The sequence below is a fragment of the Colossoma macropomum genome, unplaced genomic scaffold (genome assembly GCF_904425465.1).
Source record: "Colossoma macropomum unplaced genomic scaffold, Colossoma_macropomum, whole genome shotgun sequence".
Taxonomy (NCBI): Eukaryota; Metazoa; Chordata; class Actinopteri; order Characiformes; family Serrasalmidae; genus Colossoma; species Colossoma macropomum.
In genome coordinates, this window is record NW_023494804.1 from 23044358 (window position 1) to 23070846 (window position 26489).

General features: G+C 38.1%; 1 protein-coding gene across 3 annotated transcripts in view; it reads left to right on the forward strand.

Annotated features, from left to right (window-relative positions):
* Positions 1 to 26489, forward strand: part of galt (galactose-1-phosphate uridylyltransferase) — a 124790-nt gene that overhangs the window by 87825 nt on the left and 10476 nt on the right. The window lies entirely within an intron of this gene.

Genomic DNA, 26489 nt, shown 5'->3' on the forward strand with positions numbered 1-26489 from the left:
TACAAGTCAGGAGGGCCCTCCAGTGACTGCACTGGCATTCAGTGTGTTCTCTCATCCTCTTTGTGATGGGAGGTAATCAGAGACATGAAAAATCCTGCAGCATATTACTATGAAAGGGTAACATACAGCAATTACACTGAGCTAAAGGCACCTTAAGGGCCTGTATCTTACATTTGTCTTATATTTTTTCCACTTATTTTTATCATTTAGATAATTGTTTTCCACCTCTTTATCTCTTAGAATTAAAGAGCCTGTACAGTACTGTGCAAATTTCAGAGACCACCTTTCTTTTATTTCATGTCCAGTCATGAAATTACGTAAGGCAGAGGAAAGTCAAAGGAAAATGTTTTTTTTAAAAAAAAAAACTCTATAACTGTAGAATAAGTTATTTATAGATGCAGAAAAAATGTAGGCCTTCTTACATCTGTGGAAAACCTGATAGACCACCAAAAACTGTCCCCGTCAGATAAACAGCACTTAAAGCTTTCATTTTTGAGAGAGAGAAGAAAATCAAGCTGCTTCAGATCTGAAAACAATCCACAAGTGTTTCTGTCCATCCTTCCACTGTGAGACAAACTCAGCACTATAAGTCCGAAAGGATGTGTAGCTGTCAAGAAGCTCTTACTGAGTCCAGACCTTAACATCATTGAATTCTTTGGGATTACTTGGATCACGAGAAGCAGAAATGCTTCTAAAACTGAACTTTGGAGGTATATGAAAACATCCCGGTCATATTTCTTTGAAAAGCTGGAAGCAGTTAGTGGACACACTAAACACTGAAGATTTTACATTATATTTAGTTGTTGAGGTTTCTGTGTAATAACTTGTACTTAATGGCTGTTTTAAACTGGAAATTAAATAAACGAGGGATGATCTCTGACTTTTATACAGCACAGTACTTTAAAAAGCACTGTATTAAAACCTGATTGGTATGTCTGAAGTTTTTCAGTCCTACCATTACCCTAAGGCAGGGATTGTCCAGTCTTATCTACAAAGGGCCGGTGTGGCTGCAGGTTTTTATTCCAACAAAGCAGGAGGTCACCTGATGAAACATTGGAAGACTAAAACCAGCTTATTAAACAAGTGGAGTCAGGTGTGATCCAGCTTGTTTGGAGTGGCCCTCTGGGGGATAGGATTGGACACACCTGCCCAAAGGTCACCAGTTTCAAGTTGGGAAGACCCAACCTCATCATCATAACAGAAAGTACTGTAAGTAAATGACGTTTGTTCTTATTGGTTGTACTGTGCTGCGACTGTGTTGCTCCTTATAAATTCAGTGTGAATGGGCTTGATAAACTTACATAGGCTAAGTAGGTGGATATACATAAATGTATTTTGGACTGTTGTTATTTTACAGCTTAGTTTTCATGTATCAGAGGTCTTCAAATCTGGACCTTGAAACCAGTTTCCAATCCTGGATTTTGTAATTACTGCTACCATTAACTGAACAGTAACTGAGCTCTTGATGTAACTGATTGGCCACTTAACATCTTACATATCAGTGCTTCCTAAATCCAGGAGCTATATAGTGAAACGGTTTAAAACTTCAATAAAATGTACAATGTACTTCAAACTCTTATACTTCAAAAACAAGTAGAAAATTAGGTTTTTCCATCAGATGAGCTCTGTAAGCTTGCGTGAACCTGTGCTGAGTTTGACACAAAATCCTACATTTCTCACTTTCATTTCTCATTTTATCTAAATGTTGTGGCTGAGCTTTTCTGCTCTGCTTTCATTAATGCTGGTCTGAAATTAGCTTGAAAATGGGCTCCTTCTGTGTGTTAAAGAAACTGACTCTCAGGCAAAGTTGCACCTGTTTCTGACTCACCATCAGCAGCACCTGTTACACGTATCATTCTTTGCCAGCAGACAGGATAAATGATCACGGAGAATGATTGACACCTTGCACAGGACTGTGTTTCCTGAGAGCCTGCTGTAGCAGTGGGGTGAAGAGCGGGGGGCAGATTTAATCTGGTATCTTGTTACTTCCTTGGTCGACCGGCCACTGCACAATCAGTCTCTCTTCTCGGAGTGTGAATGGCAGCTTACATGTCAGACTGCAGATCTGACAGCTGTCACCTGCTAAACCTGAGCTTTTAGCTCAGGGTGGAAAGGTAGGGAGCAGAGCAGCTTTACCAAGATCCCTCAGAAAACAGAATCAGAAGACACTTTTGTCACCAATGCATTATGTGATCATACGATAGACAGCCATCTATTGAAAGTGTTACTAATGCACCTTTAAAACGATAGTTCAGCCAAAAATTGAATTTACACATTTTCCACTGTAGTTGATCAGCCAGTGCATGTTTTGGTGTTTGCTTGGTTAGTTTTACACTAGAGCTATAAGGCTAATGTGGCTAAATAGTAATGAAAACTTAGACACTAGGTAAGCATTTTGCTGAAATCTTTGCACACTTGGCCTAAACTGTGAATTGTTAAAGTAGAATTCCACCAATTTTTCAACATTTCTGAATATTTAATTCCTTGTGATGTAAACAGTCATTCAGAGTGGTTTGATGTGAAGTGGTTCATTGTAGTGAAGCTTACTGATTCTAATTTCTTTACAGTGGTGGTGATCGGAACCAGGGTTTCGCAATGTCTACAACACAAATATAGCCATTTTATTTTCTATACAAAACCACCAGTGAACCTACATATATAAATTTATATGTAAGATTCATGATGAGAAAATAGTCATAAATCTGAAAAAAAAAGTTATTTTGCCTTACAGCACCTTGCATGTATCTCTCCACCCTGAATGGATTAAAATACATTTTAAGTGAAAACTTTATCACAAAACTATCAAAAAAAAAACATGTCAGACATCTGGCAGCATATATCTAACTATTTAGTGCAATAACAATTCTGTGTGGGAGCATTTAGAGGTGGATGTCTGGTTCCTATCACCACCATGTGAACAATTCTGACTGCAGGGTTTTCTAGAATGGAGCCTTTCACAAAACCTCTCAATTACTTTGTTTACATCTCAACCATTTAATTGTTATCCAAATTGTTGAGGATGAATTATTTTCCTGTAAAATTGGCAATATTTTATGCACAGTAGGTCAAGATGCATCCTAAGTTCAGTACCTGTTCAGGATATTTTGATTGCAAAAACACAACTGAAAACTCTTCCATACAAGTGTTCAGTTATTCCATGTTTAGTTTATAAAATGGAATGAAACTAACTTATAATATTTCAAGCTTGTTTGTTTTTGCTACAAAAACCGTTGAAGTCACCTTTACTATTGAATTTGTGATGCAAATGGACTTTTTTTTACTGCTTTCTTTTAGCCTCATTTGGCCTATAGCTAAGACTATACTTTAAAATATGGAACAAATATTGAAATAAATAGTGATGTTAAGTTACGTACTAAGTATATATATATAGTAATATGTAAATTTAGATGATTATGCACATTATCGAGCATACACTAAAGTCTTACCGAAGCAAGTTTACCAAAATTGTGCACTAAAATTTGCAGAAAAATGCTATATTGACGTCACTGTAGAGGATGTGTTAACTTATTTTCACTTGGAAAATCAACAAAATATGTAATTTTTGGGGTGTTCAAATTTTTACACACAGCTTTAGTGCATACAGGACATAACATATGTCCTCCCTCAACTTCACTCCACATTAGCCATCTTTAGCCAAACAGGTTGTAAGATTCACCTGATGGGTAGGATTTGAACCAATCAGTTCTCTTCATCTCCTCCCCTCCTTCTTTCTTTTCCTCTCTGTCACTAACAGTGTGATATGCCACTGTTTCTTTTCACTTGTGCTCATTGTGCGCGACGTTCATTAGTCACTGATGGTATAATCGGCGGCACTCCTGCTGGATTGATTACATCTCCGACATGCCAGGCTGTTGTTGTACGCAGCGTGCGCTTGAGCCCGGAGCATCCATCATCTGAATGATTCATGCTGCTTCATTTGGGATATGCGCTAGGCAGCCGGGCGGATGCCCTGTATGCATCCTCTCTCCCTCACAATTAGCCAGGCACGCTTTTAAAGGGGAAGGCACAGATAAGAGATAAGAAGGAAGCCATCATCAACAACCCCTGCAAAGAGATCATTAGCATGGCTGGAGATCCAGCTTCGAATTCAGATTAGCATAGATGCGGGAGTCCTTGAGAATGACTGTTGGATTAACTGTCCAGAAAAGTGCTGTGAGAGGATACGAGATTATATGGTTTTATGAGATTGCATGGAGAGTTTAAAAGGCTTTTTAGACTTAATTATACCAGCCGTATAAAGGTTTTATAAAAATTGTTCCATACATGGAGCCGTGATCATAAAAGTGCTACCATGCTGACTCTTTGACATTGCCCAAATGACCACATTTGGAAAAGTAGGAGTATTTTGAAGCTGTTGAGTCGTAACCAAATACCAAATGCTCTAAGCCTTTAAAAGTTCTTTATAAAACTGTTATTATGCTCCCACATGCTTGCACCCAGCCAAAGAACTGCTCTGCATAGCAGAAGTGGACCCAATAACAAAAATTCAGATTTCGTTCCCAACTGTCAAGCAGCCAAGTAGCACATGTGAGGACACAATTAGCCTCAATAAGGTCATTTTCCACCCTGGCTCAGTGACAGAGTAGTGTTCTCCATTGACCATGTCATTCAGTTCACTAATAACGTAATAAACGCAAATCCTGAATCTTTTAAGCCAAAAACATTTGGTAGTCTAAGTCTAGACAGAATCTGTGGAGGAAAACAAGATGCATGCAGAAGTTCAAATTATAAAAGAATAGATTTTGGCCAAAGTATGAATTTACTAAATTAATTAACTGAACTAGTTTAGTGCTAATTTAAAACTGCACAGGGGTGCCAATGCTAAATTAGTATTTTTCTAAGGAATGGTAACCACCTGAAAGGCTGCTTATAAAGCATATTACAAGGTAAAATATTGGCTTTATGTAGGCTTATTAGGCTAGATGATATCTGAATTGAACTCTATCATATCCTATACAGCTCTGATTTATGTAATCTGAGTAATTTAATCTGTGAAATTTAGTGTTTTATAAATATCAGCATGTTACTGCTTGGTTCTTCAGACAGCTATCACAGATTGTTTTTGATCATGTAGAGTCAAAATTGGGAAAAAAAAAAACGTATTTGTCTGTGTGCTGTGCTCGCTTTAGGTATTTTGGCTGCAGAGCTGGCAGTGAAAAGTCTGCATCTACTTTCACACTATTTTCATCATCAGTAAGTTGAAACTAAATCAGCAGTGAAGGGACGTTCTCGTTGGCAAAAAAAAACCAAAACAAAACAAAAAAACATTTTTATCAGTAATGCATTGGATACTGATAGGGATGTTCCAGACCATTTCCACAATGCTTTTATTTTTACACCAGTCAAATAAAAAACCTTTTGGGCGTGTGTCTGGTGGCATTCCGATTACAGCAAGTGGCGGAAAATAGACTGGAAGCATAATAGCTATACGCTCAGATTTTACGTGTGGCTAGTTTTAACTGTGTTTCAATGAATGCCATTTGGCTTAACAACAGTCAAAACACTGGCAGAGCAGATGTTTTTCATTTTCCACTTCAAAATAGTGTGACACTGCGGGCATTTAGATCTCCTTTTGACTTCTGGAAACATGCCTCACTGCTGCAAGTTGTAGATAAAGTTTTTGGCAGCTCTGTGACAGCTGTATAAATAGAGCGCAAAAAATACATCACAAACAGATCAGAACTGGATCAGAACTAAAGGACCCATATCATGGAAATCCAAATTTCCCTCGTATTTTAGAAACAAAGGAATATTTGAAAACTGTTCAGCATTACATTCACTACCCAGACCACACAGTCCATAGAGAGGAAACTAAGCTGAAAAAAACAGCCTGTTTTGAGTTTATTGTTTCTGTGATGTCACAAAAAATCAATTCATTTACATATATCAAACCTATTTGGCCAACAGCAATTTAGCCCATTCATGCTGAAGTTATAAGGAGTGTTTAAGCTCTGAGGGCTTTCTGAAGAAGGTACAACACAAACCAGCCAAACAAAGCAGAGCTGATTTATTATACATCAGTCTTAAATGCACAATAATAAAACCATGATTCCAAGGGATAAAGAGAGCTTGGCAATAGTAATGTAAAAATGAATTCTGACTAATTTTGGTACATGAAACCACACAAATGTCATAAGTGAACTTGAAAGGAAAAAAGAAAATGCATGGAAAATGTAGGATATGGGCCCTTTAATGTAGCCAATGCCTGACCTATTAAAATATGCCTGAATCAGATCAGGGTATCCCTAAGGGAGCAATGTTTTAGAGAGTTACTTTAGCGCTTGGTGGGGAGAGAGTGATTGAATAACGCTACCTGCTATTTCTGCTTACAGAGTCCATAACAATACTTTAATTTATGCACATGTCAGAGCTAAACACCACAGACAGCACTCAACACAGCAAGAGCTGCTCGATTTCCTGGATGGAACTCAGGATCAACCATTAATTTATGAAGACAAGAAAAGAAATCTGGTTATAAATCAGAGAGGGATATTTGTAAAAGTCCTATCAATTCCCAGTCAAGCTTTGCACATATGGCTTTATATTAAGTCAAGAAATGAATGGCAGGGGAAGATTATATTGTCTGCGGTTTGATTGTTGTTGCTGAGTATATGGGCCAGCTCTGTGTGGAAGCGTGGGTGGGTGAATTGGGAAATTGAAGCTATTTCTTTCTCCGAAGAGAAAGCAGCTATGTGACTTGACCCAGACATAGCAGTAAGGAAAGTGTTTTCACCTTCCGATTCGGCATCGTTTGGCCAGCAGTTCGATTCCTCTAGCCTTTCTCATTTTGCACAGATTCCAGGCTGTATTCATCAAAAGAGCGACCCACAAAAGAAAGCCCCTTTCAACCCGTGCTTTATGGCTTGCCTAAACAGCCTCTCAGGCTGTCCAAACTGATTCTTTTTACCCTGCTTCTACCCGTATTAGTCTGTGTTCTAGGTGGGAAGTGATTTATCAAAAGAACATGTTCAGTGACACTTTTCGCTTTGCAGATGGTAGACTCAGTTACTCCAGCTCTATCTCGTTCGCTGGCGAGGGGGCCGAATGCATGCGGCAGGCCGACCTACGTTTGTCTGGACTCTGAGAAAGCTAGCACCTTGCTCAAAGCCTCAGCCACATTCATCATTTGCTCCTAATGGGGCTATAAAACGTCCTCTACCAAGCAGGCCTTTAGTGCGCGCTAGTGACTAACAGGATATTAGAGGCCTTTGAATGTGTGCTCATGCTTGTGGCGACCATTAGAGCTTTGGAAATATGGCCTGCAGTTCTCCTTTCATGCTGTTCGCTCAAAGTCAGACACATTTTTTTCCCCTTCTATTCTTTCTCTCTCTCTTTTTTTCACACCTGCTTCATTTTAATCATGGTTGACATGTGTGTTTGATGTGACAAAAGACAAAGCTGACCACAACCAACAAATTTCCTATCTATTATTATACAATCCAGACTTGAAATGTGGTCCTGTTTTAATTTATTTTCCCATTTCTGTATCGAAAGTATCAACATTTAATAGTGCAAATGGCCTGAATAGTTCAAAAACTGCTTCAAATGTGGGAAGTATGGCCAAAAATTTATATCATGGGACAATTAAAACTTCTTTCGGTATGTATCACCGTATATGGTAAATATAGGGTACCTACACAAATAAAACAATTTTAGATGCTTAAGTAAATCTATTTTTGTAGGTTAACAGTGGCTTATTATTCTGGGATGTCACTTTCCTTTTAAGAAGAGCCACTTTTAACAACCAAAGTAATCTGAAATATGTTTTTTGTGCAAAATAGTAAAAACAAAACCAAACAATACATATATAACTCTGTGTCAGTATTGCTTTCTAACACTAGCCCCACTTGCTCACCAACTTGCTTGTGCTGCTTCGAAAACAAAGTGATCTACTTAAAATGCAACGGACTAGACAGTGGGAGGTGACTGAGGGTCTGCTGCGTTTTCATTGTTTTTATATTGTGACTAAAGCATCCCTGACTTAGTCACATCCAAGTATCACCATGCATTTAGTACACACTGCATCAGCTCCATCACTTAACCACATCAGCCTGGAAAATAAGATCTTTTTCTCTTATTCTTTTCTAAATAATCAGTTTTACAGCAAGTTTAAAACTTGACAGCACAAACTGCAGATCTGTTTGTTTTCACTATATTATTTTTTATCGCTACATCAGAGAGCAGTATCCTTCACACAGCGTTAGTACAGCGTGGGAGCTTCTACAACCACAACAAGATCATCACATTTTAGTAAATTATTTTATATATAGTTTAGAACACTACAGAAAGAGGGAGTCTGATTTGACTGGATCTGTATGGAGTTTACGCTTCATTTGTGCACAAAGTGAAAGAAAATGGGCGTTTTGGTGGATATGCGTCTAGCGCAGCCAGTGTGAACTGAAGAATTTGCTGAAATTAAAGCAGATGTTTTGTCAGATGGATAACAAAATAGTTTAAAATAATATTGTTAGTGTGATTTTGAAAACAAGTGTTTAAAGTACTTAAATATCCACGAGCGTTCGGTGCCTGTAAAATGCTGTTCGGGCCAGCCCTACTCATAGCACATTGACACAAGCAGAAATTCTGTCCAATCCATACCACATTTGTGTTTGAGGTATTTTATTATGACTTGATTTTGACGTGATTGTTGTGCGTGCAGTTTTGTTTTGGGGAAAGAAAACTATCCCATACATTTTTGCCATGTTTTTTGTCATTGCTTAATATTGAAACGAACTAAAAAATTCAAAAGTCCAGACTTGAAGCTGTCGAAATGCAATTTAAATTGAATGTAAATGTCATTCCTGATGTAACTTACTTTATAATTAAACAGGTAATTATGTAATTACATTAAAATAGAATAATATTAACTTTCTCAGGGTTAAAGTCACCTCTGCAGAGTTTGCTCTGTGATGGAAAGATCGCTCCATCAACTTGATGGCTCTTGTTTTATATTTTAATTCCTCCTCTTTCCGGCCTTTATGTTTTCGTAATAGGACACAGTGAGGCTTGACAGGAGCATGAGAGAATGTATGAGGGGGAAATGGGAGCGACTGTGGCAGCACTTAAACGCCAGCTAAACTTCAGAGCTCGTCCCATCCCTCTGCTGGACAGCTTCCCTTCCTTTCTGCTCTACGGCACTGTCACATCCAATATCAGCACATGAAAAGTGTCCCCTTCCCCGCCAACATTTGCCCCCTTAAGAAAACTCATAGCGTCAGCACTGATATTGCCTTATTTTCAAATCTGATTTCAAGTGTAAAAGAACAAATCCCGTAGGCTATGAGTTATTCAGCCGTTTGTAACTCTGCACTTATCATATTTTTTAAACCATTTAAAGTTGTGACTGTGGAGAAAGAATTATTAATGTCTGAATATGGTGTTCTACCATTTCTTCGTTTATTGTTTTCTTTTGTTTATGACACTCTGACATATGTTAATCTTTGTAGTTGCAGCTGTGCCCACTGGCCATCATTTTACAAACAACAAATGCATCTCAGAACACCAATTTGTGCTTATAAAGCCTATAAAGCTTTATAATTATAGCTGCTGAAATAAGAATTTACAAAACATTATTTAGTAATGAGTACAAACAGGCCTTCAATGTTCATCAGTTCATGAATATTAATGAATATGGAGAATTAGTCATTAAATGGATAACTAAACAGATAAGCTTTGAATGTTTAACAAGTCATTCCTAAGTGTATTATTGAATCATCCATTTATCTTTGTCATTTCAGTGTTGGAGTTCAATATTTTGCAAGTTAAACCTCTTTATTTTACTTTACTTAGCTGTAATTAATTAACTGATGCATTTTTTTCCACTCTCAAGTTCAGGCACAGCTTGCTCGCTTCTCTCAAATGCTGAGGAATGGATTGTCTAACAATGGGATGTTTTTGTCATTCACTTAAGCAAAACAACATGAGCAGGAATGTGTTATCACGAATAACATCACAGCTGTGATTTAATCACAGAGACCAGCTGGAGGCAAGTGCTGTAGATCATCACATCCATGATGTTATTAACGATAACACATGACCTCAAGTGTTCTACAGAAGTAAAGAAAAGAAAAAATTACACAAAGAAGCCCCAAAGATTGGTTCAGAGATACACTACAAGACTGAGTTCAGGTGTTTCAGCCAGACTCATTGCTAACAGGTTTGTAATATTAAGTATGTTACCATGCAGTCTCCATAGACAAGAGAAGGAGTCATGCTGAAGACCTCAGCGACAGAGGATGCCACCTTTGCCACAAGTCATTTTGTACCGATACTGCCCTGCTGGACCTGCCTGCTATCATTGTGAAATGGAAGTGCTCAGCCACAAAGTGATAGACCACACAAACTCTGCCAAAGTGCTAAAACATGTAGCATGTAAAAATCACCTTTCTTGCATCACTAACCACAGAGTACCAATCTGACCCTGGAAGCAACAACATCAGGAGCTTCACAAAGTGGGTGTCTATGGTTGAGCAGATGCACACAAGGCTAAGATCAATATGCACAATGCCAAGTGTCAGCTGGAGTGATGTGAAGCAATGGAAACTTCTCTGGAGTGATGGTTCATGCTTCACAGTGCTTCAGGGGCTGTTTTTCAGGGTTTGTGCTAGGCCCCTTAGTTCCAGTGAAGGGCAGTGGTAATACTACAGCTGACCAATTCAGACAAAAAAAAAAAGACAGTTTCGATGATTATATGCTTACTTTGTGGCAAGGCTCTTTCCTGTTCGAGCATGACTGCACCCTGTGTACAAAGCAAGGTCCATGAATACACGGTTTGACTAGTTTGGTGTGGAGGAATGTCCAACGTCAGTGCCTGACATCATAAATGCTCAATAATAGCAAACCTATCCTGAAATAGCTCTCACTTCTTTTAGATACTCATCTTAAGTGAGGTGCTTTCATTAAAAATAACTAATTTCAAAGTGTTTTCACTTTCAGTGTTCAGTCTTACAAGTTGGTTGCATGTTCAGCTTTTCAAGTTATCTCAAAGACCTTCAGGCCCAGTATTCACAAAATTGATCAGATATTTACAAAGTATGGCTCTTAACTCTGTCAAACCACGCTAGCAGAAGCAAGAAGCCACTATTGGACAGCTGACTATATAGCCATTGCTTTGGCAGATGTCATCATCGTCACTTTGCTTTGGTGTCCCTTCATTTTTCCCTAAAAAGAATGTGCGGTGATGTCATGTGGTCATTAACCAAAAGACAACCAAGTTCATCATCTGAAAGACCACTTTCCTCTTTGACCGTACTTCAGAACTTGAATGTCTTCTTCATGCTGTCTTCATCTTTTTCTCCAGCCAAGTGTCTTTTGCTCAGTAAGATCTATTGATGCTTTTCACATCTCTCATATCCCTTTCAGTTTCCCCTCAGAGCGTCAAGTAGTCTCTTGTTTCGGTTCCTCCATCTCTCTTATCCTCCATGGCTTATTAAAGATAATTTGTGGTGATTATTCCTGCAAGATCGGTCATCGGAGCTCCTTGCCTTTATTCGGCAGCCACATAATTGTAAGGCAGTCATCTGTCAAATACCTCTTATGGTCTTTAACAAAAGGAGTGGGTTTTGGTGTAGCTTTTCAATTACTTTAATGGCTGTAATCAAGTCCATGAAATGAGCAGAGTCAATCCATTAAACATTTGGAAAGCAAAGCAATGATGTTTTTGCAGCATGGATTTTTTACAGTGTCTGTTTTGGGTGGGAGAGGCACGATGATTCATCAATAAGGGTTTGAAAATGTCAAGAAATGCAGTGTACATGTTCTTTAGAATCAGTCAACAGTAGGTTTGGCACTGTGCTATCCAGTTGTGGTTGTGCACCATGCAGAGATGACATCATGTTGGAGATGAGTTTTACATCATCCTCTAGGGGACAGGAGAAGATGTGTTGAGGATTTAGACATCTTCAGCATCATCTTTAGCTCTCTCAGCTGGTTTGTACTTGAATTGCAGGTTTCACTGCCTCACTCAGAACATATAGTAGTCTGTCTGGCCTGGAAGATAATCTGACAGTAATTCTCTTGTGTATATTTCAGACCACAGCTGCCATCTTCTTCACTCTTCTTCACTGTTACTTTGCACCACGTGACCTGCTACTCGTTGACTTTGAGTGGCTGTAAATGAGCTAACTCTTTTTGTCACTAACTTCATTACCCACTATCAGAGCATTATTGTCATCTGTCCAGTGGATTGTAGAGTGCTGCTCTATCTACAATCCACTGAGCAAAAAGAAAAAAGGCTGTAGCCTACCGCACACCAGACACATCAGGTGGACGACATGCAGTGTCCAACTTCAGCATCTTAGTGTAACTATTTAACCTAGATCAGGGGTCAGCAACATTCGGCTCTGTAGTAACGTTAGCTAACGAAAAGGCAAAGAGAAGAAGATTTAAGAGGAACATTGATAATTTGGAGACGAATGGACTTAATTTGCATTTATAAGCATTCAGCTTGTTTCCTGATATGTTTAATCAGCAACGAGAAACTGTCAAACACTAAAAAGTCGCGAAGCTGAAGTCAGCTTCTCATTCGCCAGCTTCTTCTTCAGATTTTCCGGTTCCACCTTAAGTGGTGCAGCAGTTACATTCTGGCGCCTCAGGCACCATTTAAGGTGGAACTGGAAAATTTGAACAAGAGGTTGGCGAATGAGAAGCTGAATGTGTTCTTGAATGTATTCTACTTTTGCGGAAAAGTTTTCTTCTGGAGATGCAAGAAAAGTGTCCACAGCTGAGCTAAAGCGTAAAGCAGAGCAAAGTGAGTCTGCATTTTCATTTATATTATATCTTTTAAGTCAAGTCAAGGGGCTTTTATTGTCATTCCATCTATGTACAAGTACACAGTGGAGTGAAATTACGTTCCTCCAAGGAACACGGTGCAACATGAAATAAAGTAGACAGCACAAATTGCAACGTGCAGACGTAAGTGTGCAAAAAGAATTAGACTAGAAACAATACAATAAATATGATAAATAAAACAGACATTAGACACAGTAAACAGACAGGACAGAGCAGCGCCGACACAGCACTCATTTCTGAGCATGAGGTAGGGTTGTGAAATAAGGTGCAAAGATTATTTAACATGCTGTGATCTGTGAATAAACGCAGTTAGATAACATACGTGAGCACAGCAGTTCCTGAGGTAGGATGGCGGTAGGATGAGGTAATGTACTATACTAGTACATTAGCACATGCTGAGACATATTTACAGCCAGGATGGTAAAATGGACATAAAATGTTGTGGCTGCCAGGGTGGTTTGATTTTTGTTCAAAGGACAAAATTCATCACATTTGAGTTGCCGACCCCTGACCTAGACCTAGCCTGCAAATCCATACTAGGTGGTGTTCACAGAGCAAGGCAGCTAAGCTAAAGTCTTTCAGATAAACAAATACATTCAGTGTGTCTGCTTTCTTCTCAGCTAACATTAACTTTCTGGCCTTGTCATATTACAACTAATTTCACCTTGTGCCTTTCAGCTGCAAGCTTGTGAAGTTAGCTGATTTCAAACGTGATAAATTCACTAAATTATGTTGAATGTTTTATTCCATTAAATCTATAAGAGTGTAAAATAGACTTGTGCTTGATGTTTACCAGCGCTTTTCTGTGGCGCTTCCTGTAAGTAAGTAAGTAAGTAAAGTGTATTTATATAGCGCTTTTTACAACAGGTGTTGTCACAAAGCAGCTTTACAAAGAAATCAGCATTACAGAAAGAAATCCGGGTCCAAGCCCCCATGAGCAAGCCAGTGGCGACAGTGGCAAGGAAAAACTCCCTTGTGAGGTGTAGTCATGCTTCGTACTGTTTTCTGTATGGTGTAGTGCTTCTTTTCAGTGTGGTAGGCTTTAGGTGTCTTCCTGTGGTTCTTTGTTTTGACTAAATTGATAAGAAACTCTGACCAAAACATAAGATAAGGCTTTACAAGGCCATCTGATGGAGAATAGAGTTAAGATATCTCATTATTTTTACATATGGGAATATATTACATTAGAGAGAAACTAAATTGCTTATCAAAAATTCACATTTACTCTTTGATTTTATGACTTTCATGACTATTTGAAAATTAGGAAATTCAGACTCATTTCTAATGGAGAACTATAGTACATGTGAAAAAAATGTCATGGTTTTGTAGCTTTGCTAATGTCACTGGTTACCATTTCAGGTAATGAAATATAAAGTTCATTGTTCTCTTGCACCTTTCCAGTATGAGTTGTTTCAGACTGTTGTCCAGTGCTTTTCTTTCTTTCTTTTAAGGGACAGCTGTTGTATGTTCTGTTTAAGATTTTATTTAAATGAACGCAGTGCATCCATGCAGTTCCATAGTAACCACTTGCAGTACCCCTCTCTGCCCATATGATAGATTTCAAATCAGCATAGCTTTAAAGTTGAAGTGGTATAAAATTGCTTGGATTCATATTGCAAACGTCGTTGAATCCACCCTCTTTATTGAGGAATATATAATAAGATTTTTTCCTAGCAAATTAAAGCCACAAAGGGGATTTGCTGAATTATTTGCATAAGTAAATCAAATAATTCCGTCTTATTAAAAAGATGTCTTTCAATTCATTCTCTTTAATATATAGTATATATATATATATATATATATATATATATATATATATATATATATTCAGCAAGTTTACAAGTAGGCTTGTCACAATTATTACACCTGATCACTTGGTCACAATTGAGCTGATCACATTTATTTTTAAAAGAAAGCAGAAAACACGTTTATAGAGACATCATTGAATCTGACGTTCTAACTGCTGCTGAAGCTACGACACCTTTAGAGGTCAACAGTAATATTTGTTTATTTGAGCTTTAATTGCGATTACATATATGATAATTTATCCTAATCTACAATTTCACGATTGTGACAGGTCTACTAGCAAGGTATGTCATAGCTAAAGCTAATACCAAGGGGATTTGTTGAAGGGATGGCTGTAAGGGTGGGGCAATCTTCAGACTGGTATCTCATAGGAACCGCTAGGAGCTATCGCACCCAATCACAAACCAATCTTTTCATTTCCAGAGTTACAGTTTCCTATCACCAGATGTCCTTCAGAACTCATAGCATCAGCAATGGAATCAGCGTAACTGTTTAATGCTTTAGTGCTATGTGGATGGCACTTCCAACGCTGCCCTGGAGTTCTTGTGCACTTTATTTGTATGTGTTACATTTAGTGCACTGCTAAATTGTGAGGCCAACTCAACTGAGTCATGGAAATCATTTTCCGTAGCCCATTTCCCATAGAGGTAAACAGATTGTATTTTAGAGTATACAGATTGATGCACATTGCCCTCTCTCACTCCTACACGAATCTGCCAGCCTTCTTTGTGTTTCAGCTAGCTGACTCACAGAACGAACTCTGGGCTGGATTTGATCTGTGCTCTTATCAGACACGGCTGGCCAAATTTCCGGCTCTGCCATGGCACTGGGCAAGTCAGAGCGTTTTCAAAACAAAGTTCAAGCTGCAGTTAATAACCCTTGCAAAGACTTTCGAACTGCCTCATCCCTGCTCACTCGGCCATTATCTCCGCCTCCATCTGCCTTCACTGCGGAGGATTTACATCCGACTTTCTGTCCAAGGTCAGCTGGCCACACAAGAACAGCACACTCCCTACCTCTGGCAGTGCAACCGCAAACCACAATGCTTTCTTTTGCTTTACATTTAGACTGTCCTACACTGGTTACATCCGCAAATGTCCTCCCACTAGTCTACAATAGGCTCAACACATCACTGTTCCACTCTATTGAAGATGATTTAGAACCACCTGGATAATGATGCATGCCATGGTGGTGTGGTTAATGATGCTCATTTTGCTACCTTAGATGTTATGATGATAATTAATTACTATTTTATATGACAGAAACAATTAGTCATAATGTTACCATGTACCCTACGTAGTACTTCATATGCTGGTCATTTTGATGCATACATATATATGTTTACAATTAATGTAAGTCAGTGGAAACTGACTTTTTTCCAAGTAATTTTGGGTCATTTCATCATGAAGTTTATACACAATGTATAGGACCATGGGTACTTTCAAATCATGTCAAAAACTGAAAAACAACAAAAATGGAGATACAAGGATTTCTTCTCATTCAAAAAGCAGTCCAGGCTGAAAACACTTCTTATAACTTAAGCATGAGTGGAAGAGGTTAAGCTGTTATAGGCTAAAATAGTGGATATAAATGTAAGAGTTTTAATATGAGAAAAAAGTTCATTCAAAACAGGCTGTTTTTGCAGCTTAGTTTCCATATATGGACTGTATGGACTGTGCAATGAAGATTTTGAAACGTCAACAGTACTTACATTCTCAAACTCTTTCAGGTCTGTGCCACCAGATAACCTTCACTGCGATGGAGAGAGATGGAAGAGACCTTTATTTTGTCTGCTTGCCCTCAGTAACCTCACAGATAGTCATGCTTCACTCGCCGCCACATTTCTCAACATGAGGACATCACAATTGGTTATGTAGCACAGGCTTTTTGGATGGGAGGCCATTTGTGGTAGAGCAGGCTATAGGCTGAGCTGCGAAATCCTTCTCACTTTTAGCTGTGTTTGCTCATTGTGGAAATGCTACAAATGCTGGCTTGACGTGGCCACCATTGCACTTAAAAGTCTCATTTGATGCAACATCATTTATTTTCAATCTATCTCAAACATAGGATACACTAGTAGCTGAAGCTCCATGATGGTCAAGGTCAGTAAACTAATTTAAAGCATAGCTGCTGACGGCTATAATCACATAAATGCAGTAATATCAACAGAAGTGGATAACATCTGGTTCCTTTTACTCAGTTCTGTGTAATACAGTTCTCATAGATGTATGCTTTTACCTATACATATGTACAGTACTGTGAAACACCACCCTTTCACTTTTTTTTTGTTTCCAGTCAAAAGCCATTAAGTACAAGTTATTGATCTTTCAGCATCAGGAAAAAAGAATACATACAGTACTGCGTAAAAAGCGAGTGTGCTGCTGATGGAATTTAACAAATCTATGCAACGGCTGGAGGCTTAGAGGAGAAATCTGGAGCCAAACTTAGTTCTTTTAACTGGCTTCCAAGATTTCAAATACTTTTTTAAAAACACTTTTACCGTATGTTTGCATTTATTCTATTGATTTATGATAATTTTACAGTTACTGCCAAGATAAATGGTTTTAAGTATGTGCAACGAACCCTACAGTGTTGTATATTAAACAAAATTACACAGAAGCCTCAGCAGCTAAATATATTATGAGTTATTTCAGTATTTAATGTGTCCATCCTTTACCTTTTATTACAGCCTCCATTCTCTTCAGGAGATTTGCATTCAGTTCCTCAGAGAGATCTGCAGGGATGTTTTTCCACACCTCTAAAGTTCAGTCTTAGAAGTTGCATTTTCTGCTTCTCACAATCCAAGTAGACTCATCGGTCCATAAAGCCTTACTCCGCATCTCAGATGACCACGTTCTGTGTTTTATTTCAAATGTTCTTCTTTTTTGTCTGTTTTCTTTTCTCAGTAACAGACTCATAGTGTTGAGTTGTCCTCTCACAGTGGAAGGATGGATAAAAGCATTTTTTTTTCAGATATAAAGTAAGAGTGGAGCTTGATTTTCTCCTTTCTCTCAAAGATATCTGATGGGGAATGTTTTGGTGGTCTACCAGGTCTTGCAGGTGATTGTTAGGAGTCTCATTTTCATTGAAGCTTTTAATCATTTTTTTGGCCTCCATTTTTGGAAACTCCTGTTTTTATACATATTTTCCTTTGACTTTCTCCTTCCTTTTGCAAGTGGATTATCTTACAACTAATTTCCTCAGAAATATCTGAATATGTATATATTCAGAGTCGGTGTATATATATTTCTTTTTCTTCTTTATATATATATATATATATATATATATATATATATATATATATATATATATATATATATATATATACTTTCCACCTGTATAAATGTGATGTGACAATAAACGTGATTTGATTTGATTTTGATTTGGTTTGATTTGAAATATCTCCTTTAGTTAGTCTAGATGCAGATGTGAAAGACACTTAAAGGTAGTTAAGATAAGTTTGGTAGTTAAGGTGCTGTTTGTGTTAATATTAGTGTCTCTACGACGGGAAACATAATGTCAGTGCGATCTTTCAGAGGAGTGAAAGTGGCAATAGAGTGCACAAAAGTAAAGAGTGAACAAATTAAACACTGTTAGATTTGATATACTTTGTGTTGGAGGTTTTGTTTAACTTTCTGTTATGTTTCCTGCTTTTTGACATTGAAAAATGAATAACTTGTACATAATGCAGGTTAAACAAATGATCTCTGATTTGGCACAGTGCTGTATAAGAGGAAATTAATCTGCTGTTTTCTCAGTTTCATTTTAATCCTTCCCATTTAGTTCCTACTTTCCTCTTTGGGTTTAATTTCATTCTGTTTTGTTGGTTCAACTCCCGCTTTACCGCTGTTCAGACTTCTCACTTTGGAGCTGTAGTGTTTTATTTCAGACCAGAAGGATCCCAAAAAGAGAAGACTAGCACCTACTTCACTTCCTGTGTTGATAAATACAGGATGTAGACCCCTTGCAGGTCTGTAGGAAACTTCACTGATCTTTTTTACTCCTACTCACAACAGTGCTTTTACTGGAGCGCGGTTTCAGACTACTCTGTAGTCCACCACTGCATTCAGTACATGCCATGCCAGTTTATTGATTGTACATGCTCTGTCTTCGACTATGAAGACCACAAACTATTATTGAAGGAACATTATCAATCTCTTCATTGATCTTGCTTGTATAAGCTGATATACACTGAACACACTGTAAATTGTAGTTTTCTCAGTTGACAATTAATCTGATCGAGTCACAAATGAGAAAGAAGTAAGGCCATGGATGAGTAATATCTTGTGACACTTTTGCTACAGCTAGCATACTGTATTTTATCATTAATATTGCTGCTTTTGGAGGCCATAAGCAATGCACAGAAAAGTTTTTTATTTTTATTTATCAGGGACAGTTCATTAATCAACATGAAGTAAATATACCCGTGTTAGCCAGCCAGAGAATTTCCAACAGTAGTCACTGAGGCTTGACTTCATTGGCCTAGACACAATAAAAATGATATATTTTATAATAATTATAAGAAACAACAGTGTTAAAAGTAAGAAATAAACAAATAAATATTAGAACAAATAGAAAAAATAAATGACATCAGTTTACACACAAGCAAGTATACAGAATAAAAATTGGTATGGAAAATGTTTTTTTTTGTTTCTCTCTCTACTTTACTCATAGCTTCTTTCCCTTTTCTTTCTTTTTAGTGTAAGAGGACAAGTTGCATGTAGATGTACAAACAGCCAATCATGGGTGAGATTAAAGGAGCAAATTAAAGCAGTTATTCACCTCCCTGTTCTTGTTGTGACTTTCCTGCTGAACTATATCTGATGCAAAAATCTTACACTTTCCATCCAGAAAATGTCAAAGAATATGTAGATTATAAAGCAGCGAATCTCTTTTGAACTGGAGTGAGTCAGAAGTAGAGACTTTTCCTTTTGAAATGTAGTGAGTAAAAGTCAAAAGTCTTAACTGAGAGAAAAACTCACAGTAGAAGAGAGCAAGGCACAATCTAATGCAAGGTAAAATGTAGGACAGCTTTTTATGTAGTTGAACACATATTAACATGCTTTCGGACATTTTCTTGTATTTCCATAGTGATGCCATCTGTGAATTTTCACAATGATTGGACAGATATTTCTCAAGATTAATGAAAGTCATTTTTTATCATAGATGTTTTTTGATCACCAAGTTTGTTGTAAAAGTTACAGAATTTCCACCTATATTGCTTTTGACACCTGAAGCATGTAAATAACTGAGAGCTAGCCAAGATAAATATGGCAGGGTTAGTCATGACTGTGGACTGACAGGGCAGTGTTCAGAAGACCACGACACCTGCATAAGCCTTTATTGAAAAGTGACACAGAGCTATGTTAATGTTTGTGAACTCTTATTCCAATAGGCATCATTTAGGGCTGGGAGGTATGATATTAATCATTATTATAACAAGTTCCATTACAATATGTCATAGTATACTTCTCAGAGCTTATTGTGGATATTGTTACTACTCTTCCCAAAACAGTGTTTGATTACAAGGAGAGCATCATTGATCTTATATCTTATTCATTAATCTTATAGTTCATAATTGTCTTCGGTGCAGCTCAGTATGTAAAATGTTAAATACCAATCATTATATTCATAGTTTTTTAAATGTGACACTACTTTGTCTGTTCCAAGTTATCAGATGTGATGTATCATGAAAACCTCAGGTATCATATTACCATATATATGCATTTTTGTCATATCACCCACCTCCACATCATTAGTCAGAAAGGTCAACTCAGCAGCTGCTGAAATAAGCTTTCATCAGTGAGTGCGTTTACATGCACTCGATAATCCGATTATAATCAGATTTCTGCAGTTATCTGATTATTCAAGTGGTCGTGTAAACAGCATATTCTGATTTCAGACTAAGGGTTAGGAATCTCATTGAGAAATCCAATAAAGAGAGCTGGATTTTAGCTTAGTAATCAGATTCCTCAGTGCATGTAAACTCTTACCCAGATTTCTTTCTGAGTCCTCAGTTTGCGCATGTGCGAAACAGGCTGCGGTACCGGAAATAAGTAAGCAGTGTTGCCGCGAGATGGCAGCAAAACACTTTTTCAGCAACCTGAAACTATATGCTTGACAAGATAAGGATTCAAATATTCTCCATTTTCTAGATGATGTTTGTTCATAGTTTCAGGTAAAGTGATGCGATGTTAGCCGTGGCGTGAAGTTTGAGTTTTGCATTACATTTATGTCACGTCTCCTTCTGTGAGTTTATTGGCTGGTTGCAAAGCAGAAGTCTGATTACTGCGTGACTCATGTAAACCTGGAGTTTTCCCATTATCTGATTACTCAAGTGCATATAAACGTATTGATTGGATTACTGACAAATTCTGATTTTCTGCAGTTATCAGATTATTACGTGCTTTTAGACGCACTCAGTGTTTATGTAGATTTATATCAATTGTCATGACAAGCTTATGTTGGTGTCCTATAGCTTTATGAACGCAGTACCTTACAGTAAAGTGTTATTATTGTAACTAAGCCTACAATGGGATAAGTTCATATATTAGCCATATCAAATCAAAGGTTTTTATTTACATCCAATGAAGATTTACTAAAGGTGTAATTTAAACATGGTGATCTGATATTTCACTACTTTGTGGTCTGACTTGGCCTCTTTTCACCAATAATATTTATTTAGATGCATATATTATCATGTATTTAGGTTTGAAAGGTATTATTTTAGTTCGATCAGCATAGAATTAATTGTGTTTAGATACATTTATGAGACTTTTCTAATGACCGTTACAACTAGCCCCTCAGTCTATTACAATTAACTCTGCCTATTGGGTAATTTGTTTGAATTTCCACTAATGCTGCTTTCGGCTGAATTGTACATAGACAGTAGGTGCTAGAAACAAATTTATGTTTTTCAGTAGGGGCAGAGATGTGTAGGTAGCTTGTATAAAAATATTATTAATCTTCCTCAAATATTTTTATGCTATTTTGGAAAATCGGAATGTGCTCCACTCTTCCCTGCTACAAAATCATTCGTAAATGCACTAGGGAAGTTACTTCCCACCTCTCCTGATCTGTAGGTTGTCAGTACATACAGCAGAGAGAGCCTATATTCTGTGCTAAAGCTTGCTCCTCAAAATACGTGCTTTTTTGAACATCTATTTTAAACAGCCACTGTAAATTAATATTGGTCCATTATCTTCACTTGATTAGGCTTGAACACCCCAATCGTGTGAAGCGATTTTCTCATATCAGAATCTGTCGATATGAATCTCCTTCCCCAATGGAGGGTCACATCTCTTGCCCACCATAACCCTCAGTCATTTGCTTCCACAGGCCATTTCATCCCTGGCAGATGAATTATCCCCATAAAAGTGATGGTGACATCCGTAATGGGCCTTGGTCAGGCTTATTTAAATAGGCGGCCAGGCATACGAAAATTAGCCTTACACAGCTATTAGGCTGATTCTAGCTCAGAAACATTTAAGGCAACATGGCAGGCCGGTTTTCTCACATGCTCTGCTTGGTGTCTATGTATTGGTGCTTTTATTTAAAAAATAAATAAATAAATAAAAAAAAATAAAAAGAAATTGTTTCTATGCTTTGGCTCAAAATGGAGTGGTGGTGAATTTCGGCCCCAACCGTACATTTCCCCAATAACTCGGTTTCTGCTTTGTGCTTCACTGTGCTTGGCAAGCCCAGAAACAGTGGGGGGAATATTCAGCCCTGCTCTGCTCAGCTGCGCGCAACATCATGTTTGTCACCAAGAGTGTTTTGAAGTGGCTTCCAATGTGTTTTACCCAATGTGAACCTGTCGCAGTGAATAGATGAATATATTCAACACTGTTGAAAAAAAAAGTTTTCCTGCAGTGTGAAAGATATTTAGTTGAATATCCAGGGTCCCATCTCCCTTCTATGGCTTGTATGTATGTAAGCCAGCTGCATGGCCAGATTATCACACAACTCCATGCTTAAACGGCTCATTTCTGCGTGTTCTATACGCCCATCTAAACAATACAGCTCATTGGAAATTCTCCAAGGTGCCCTTGACTGTAGGGTGTTGACTTGGAACTGGAGCGCAGTATAGCACAGGCTATTTAACATGTGAGAGGCGGATATGGATGAACAGAGCTTTGGCCCGCAGAGCGTCCCTGTTTAGAAGGCTGGGAGGAGCAGATAGATCATAGGTATTGTACTTGTTTAACAGTGCAGGCCTCATTGGAGATGTGTAAAGTGTTCATATCAGGGAAAAACAAATTTTACTAACTTTTTTGGACATAAAACAGTTTCAAAACCTTCTTTTTATTCCTCTGCAGTACAAATGTACAGTCCAAATGTGGAAAATAAGCTGGAAAAATGGCCCATTTTGAATGAACTGTTTTAGCCCATCCATTCATGTTGATCTTATGAAAAGTGTTTCTGGATTGCTTTTTAAAAAAAGGGCAGTATAGTGCAGCCAATCAGAACAGTGGTTATTTACATACACTATATGGACAAAAGTATTGGGCCACATACACATTACGCCTACAGGAGCTTTTATGACATCCCATCCTAAATCCATAGACATTAATATGGAGTTGGTCCCTCCTTTGCAGCTATAACAGCTTCCACACATCTGGGAAGCTGTCTACAAGATTTTGGAGTGTGTCTGTGGGAATTTTTGACCATTCATCCAGAAGAGCGTTTGTGAGTTTAGACACTGATGTTGGACGAGAGGGCCTGGCTTGCAATCTTCATTGTAGTTCATCCCAAAGGTGTTCGGTGGAGATGAGATCAGGGCTCTGTGTGGGCCAGTCAGGTTCTTCCACACCGAACTCACCCAGCCCTGCCTTTACGGACCTTGCTTTGTGCACTGAGGCTCAGTCATGCTGGAACAGAAAAGGGCCTTCCCCACCTGTTCCCATAAAGTTGGAAGCATACAATTGTCCAAAGTGTCTTTGTATGCTGAAGCATTAAGATTTCCCTTCACTAAGGGGTCTAGACCGACCCCTGACAAACAACTGTATATAGCATTATTCCTCCTCCACCAAACTTTACAGTTGGCGCAGTGCAGTCAGTCAGGTAACATTCTCCTGGCATTCACCAAACCCAGACTCATCCATCAGACTGCCAGATAGAGAAGTGTGATTAATCACTCCACAGAATACGTTTCCACTGCTCCAGAGTCCAGTGGCGGTGTGCCTTACACTATCAAGACTGCAAGGCTGTGTGCTTAATTTTATCCATCTGTAACAATGGGTGTGGCTGAAACACCTGCACTCAATTATTAGCAGGGGTGTCCCAGTACTTTTGCCCATATAGTGTATATCAGTCTTAAAGGTGCAATAACAAAAACAAAAATTAAAAAATTAAGGCTGAGACTACAAAAAAAATGTAATTATTTATTAATTAATTATTAATTATTGATTATTAATCATTTAGGACAAAACTACAGATATTTTACAGTAACTTTCAATATATCTAGGACAATTTCCATTTGAGCCAGATGGGGGAGACCACGCCCAAATCTGTTTCACACCAAGTCCAAGTTGTGCACAGTCAAATCTGATCATAAAATGACAACACGCAAATTACACCAACAGTTTTGTTATTCAGCAATTTCATCTTTGCTATATTTGTACGATCAAACTCACATTTGGTACAAGTGTGTGTAAATTTCAGCTTAAAAGTTTAACAACCTGAAGCAAAATTGATTTGCGGTTAATTAACAAAAAAATTTTATCAGTATCATTTATAGTACCAGTGAAAAAAGAATAAAAATAGAAAATAACAATAAAACTAATGATTTGTGCACATGGCAATCCAGTGCAAAAGTGGATGTACTTATTTTACATGCACAATGGTATGCTGCAGCTGTTCCTTGTTCCATTTACAAGACATAAAACACTGTGCTACTTCTAACACCACCTGAAACCTAAAAAACTACGAAACATAGCTTGAACAAAACGCTTGATTTCACGCACTGAAGCTGATTTGGCTGAATCTCCACTTGTTTCTACACCGCACGAAAGTTACGGCAGTTGAAGTGGTTCATGTGTATATAGAGGCGGCCAAATCTGCAGTCTTTTTTACACAGCGTTGAAGTGTAAAGGCTGTTAACACTGATGCTGTCTTTCGCCTCAGAGCTCATGGTTGCTCATGGTTTGTTTGCTCCTTTTAATGCTTGGAACTCTTGAAGCTGAAACTGGAGCAGAGTCTTGAACTCCTTTGCACACATAGCAACTGCTTTGTAGAGTTTCAGCTGTGAGGTGTTGTGCTTTTTTTTCAGCAGAGTAGGCCATGTATTTGAGTCGTACTGGCTAAGAGACAAATGATGACTTCCTCACCATTACTAATCAATGAATACATTTTTCTTCCTTTTCATCTTCTTCCCACAAGTGTTTAATAAAAAAGCGCATCGGAGGGAAGGTTTTAGTGCATTAAAAATCGCATCCGCTTTTTCATCCGTAAAACTCGGCTCAGCGTGAAAAGACCTCACGATGACTAAACATTAAACTAACATTAAGAATGAAAAATACTGTTTGTGATGATGTTTCACTGTGAGCCAGAGAGCTAAGACACTGCGGCTTATGGGGTGTACTTCACGGTTACAGAAGAAAAAGCAGGACTGGAGTTCAAGAACAGTGATCAGAAGCCAGAACCGGCATGCTTACAAAATGGAACAAAAAAAAAAAAACAATAACAATCAATTTAATGGATAAATCAATACATGGTCTCAGCTCTAGTAAAAATGGATTGTGTCTGCTTTTCATAAAACAACACAAACATCATAAATGGGTCTCAGGGAAAAATAAAGAAATAAATTCATGAAAATGTAGGACACGGATCCCTTAAAGGGCAAGATGGTATTTGGTGTATGTGGTCATTGAGGCAGCCAGTATTTCATTTCAAGTTGTGGGGCAACTAGCATTGTTCCAAAGACATGGCTATATGGAGGATGAATGCTAGCCTACCTTATTGTAGCTCATTTAGTACAAACTTACCCACCATTACCATGAACAGCCCCTGCATATTGAGGAGCTATTATGTTTGCCTATCAGGTTCTAACTAGCCAGTCTTTATTGTTGTGGTCAACTTGCGTATTAGTCCTGCTGTTAATCAGATACATTGATAGACAAAACAACTAATATACAAGGTGATTACATGCTTCATTTCTTGGGAAGCCAATATTCATTCCAACTTAAGTGTCCCTGTACTTACCTGTTACCTTTGTTAATAATGCATGTACATTATACTGGTTATATGAGTGTCATAAGCAAGTACAGTGTCCATTTACTGAAGCTGTTTCTTACCAACCTTAATACTTATCTCATACATGTATTTATTACGTAATTTGTGGCAAATGTAGCCTAATACATCACCACATGCGTTTTGTTAACCTTCTGTAAGGCTTGTATTGCCCTGAAAACAGCACCTTGCGTTAGCCTAATTGTAATTCAGAGTAAGTGGTGATACAAGGGCATGGCATGCCTAGTAAAGAACTACTTAAAGTCAAAAAAGCATGGACCAGTCTGCCCCCCCAGGGTCTGCATCATGGCTAGCTCAGCTGTGGGTGTTCTTGAGCAGCCACGGATGGAGCCTACAGCTAGCTGCCGCTGAGCCTCGGATCAAGACGGGCATGAATTATTTTCATTAGGCCTCTGTTTACAAAGCCAGGCCCCAGTCAGGAAAGTTAAAACAGAAGTTATTTTCTCAATATGACTGGGTAATTGACCTCCAGTGGAAGACTAATAAGGAGAAGAAGTCAGGATTACCGCTTGCCTCGAAGGCACACAGAGAAGCAGTCAATTTATTTGTCTTATTTGTTTTCAATGCATCTGCAGGCAGGCAAGGAAGGAGAGAAGCACTGGTTTTTCACAGTGACTTTCCCT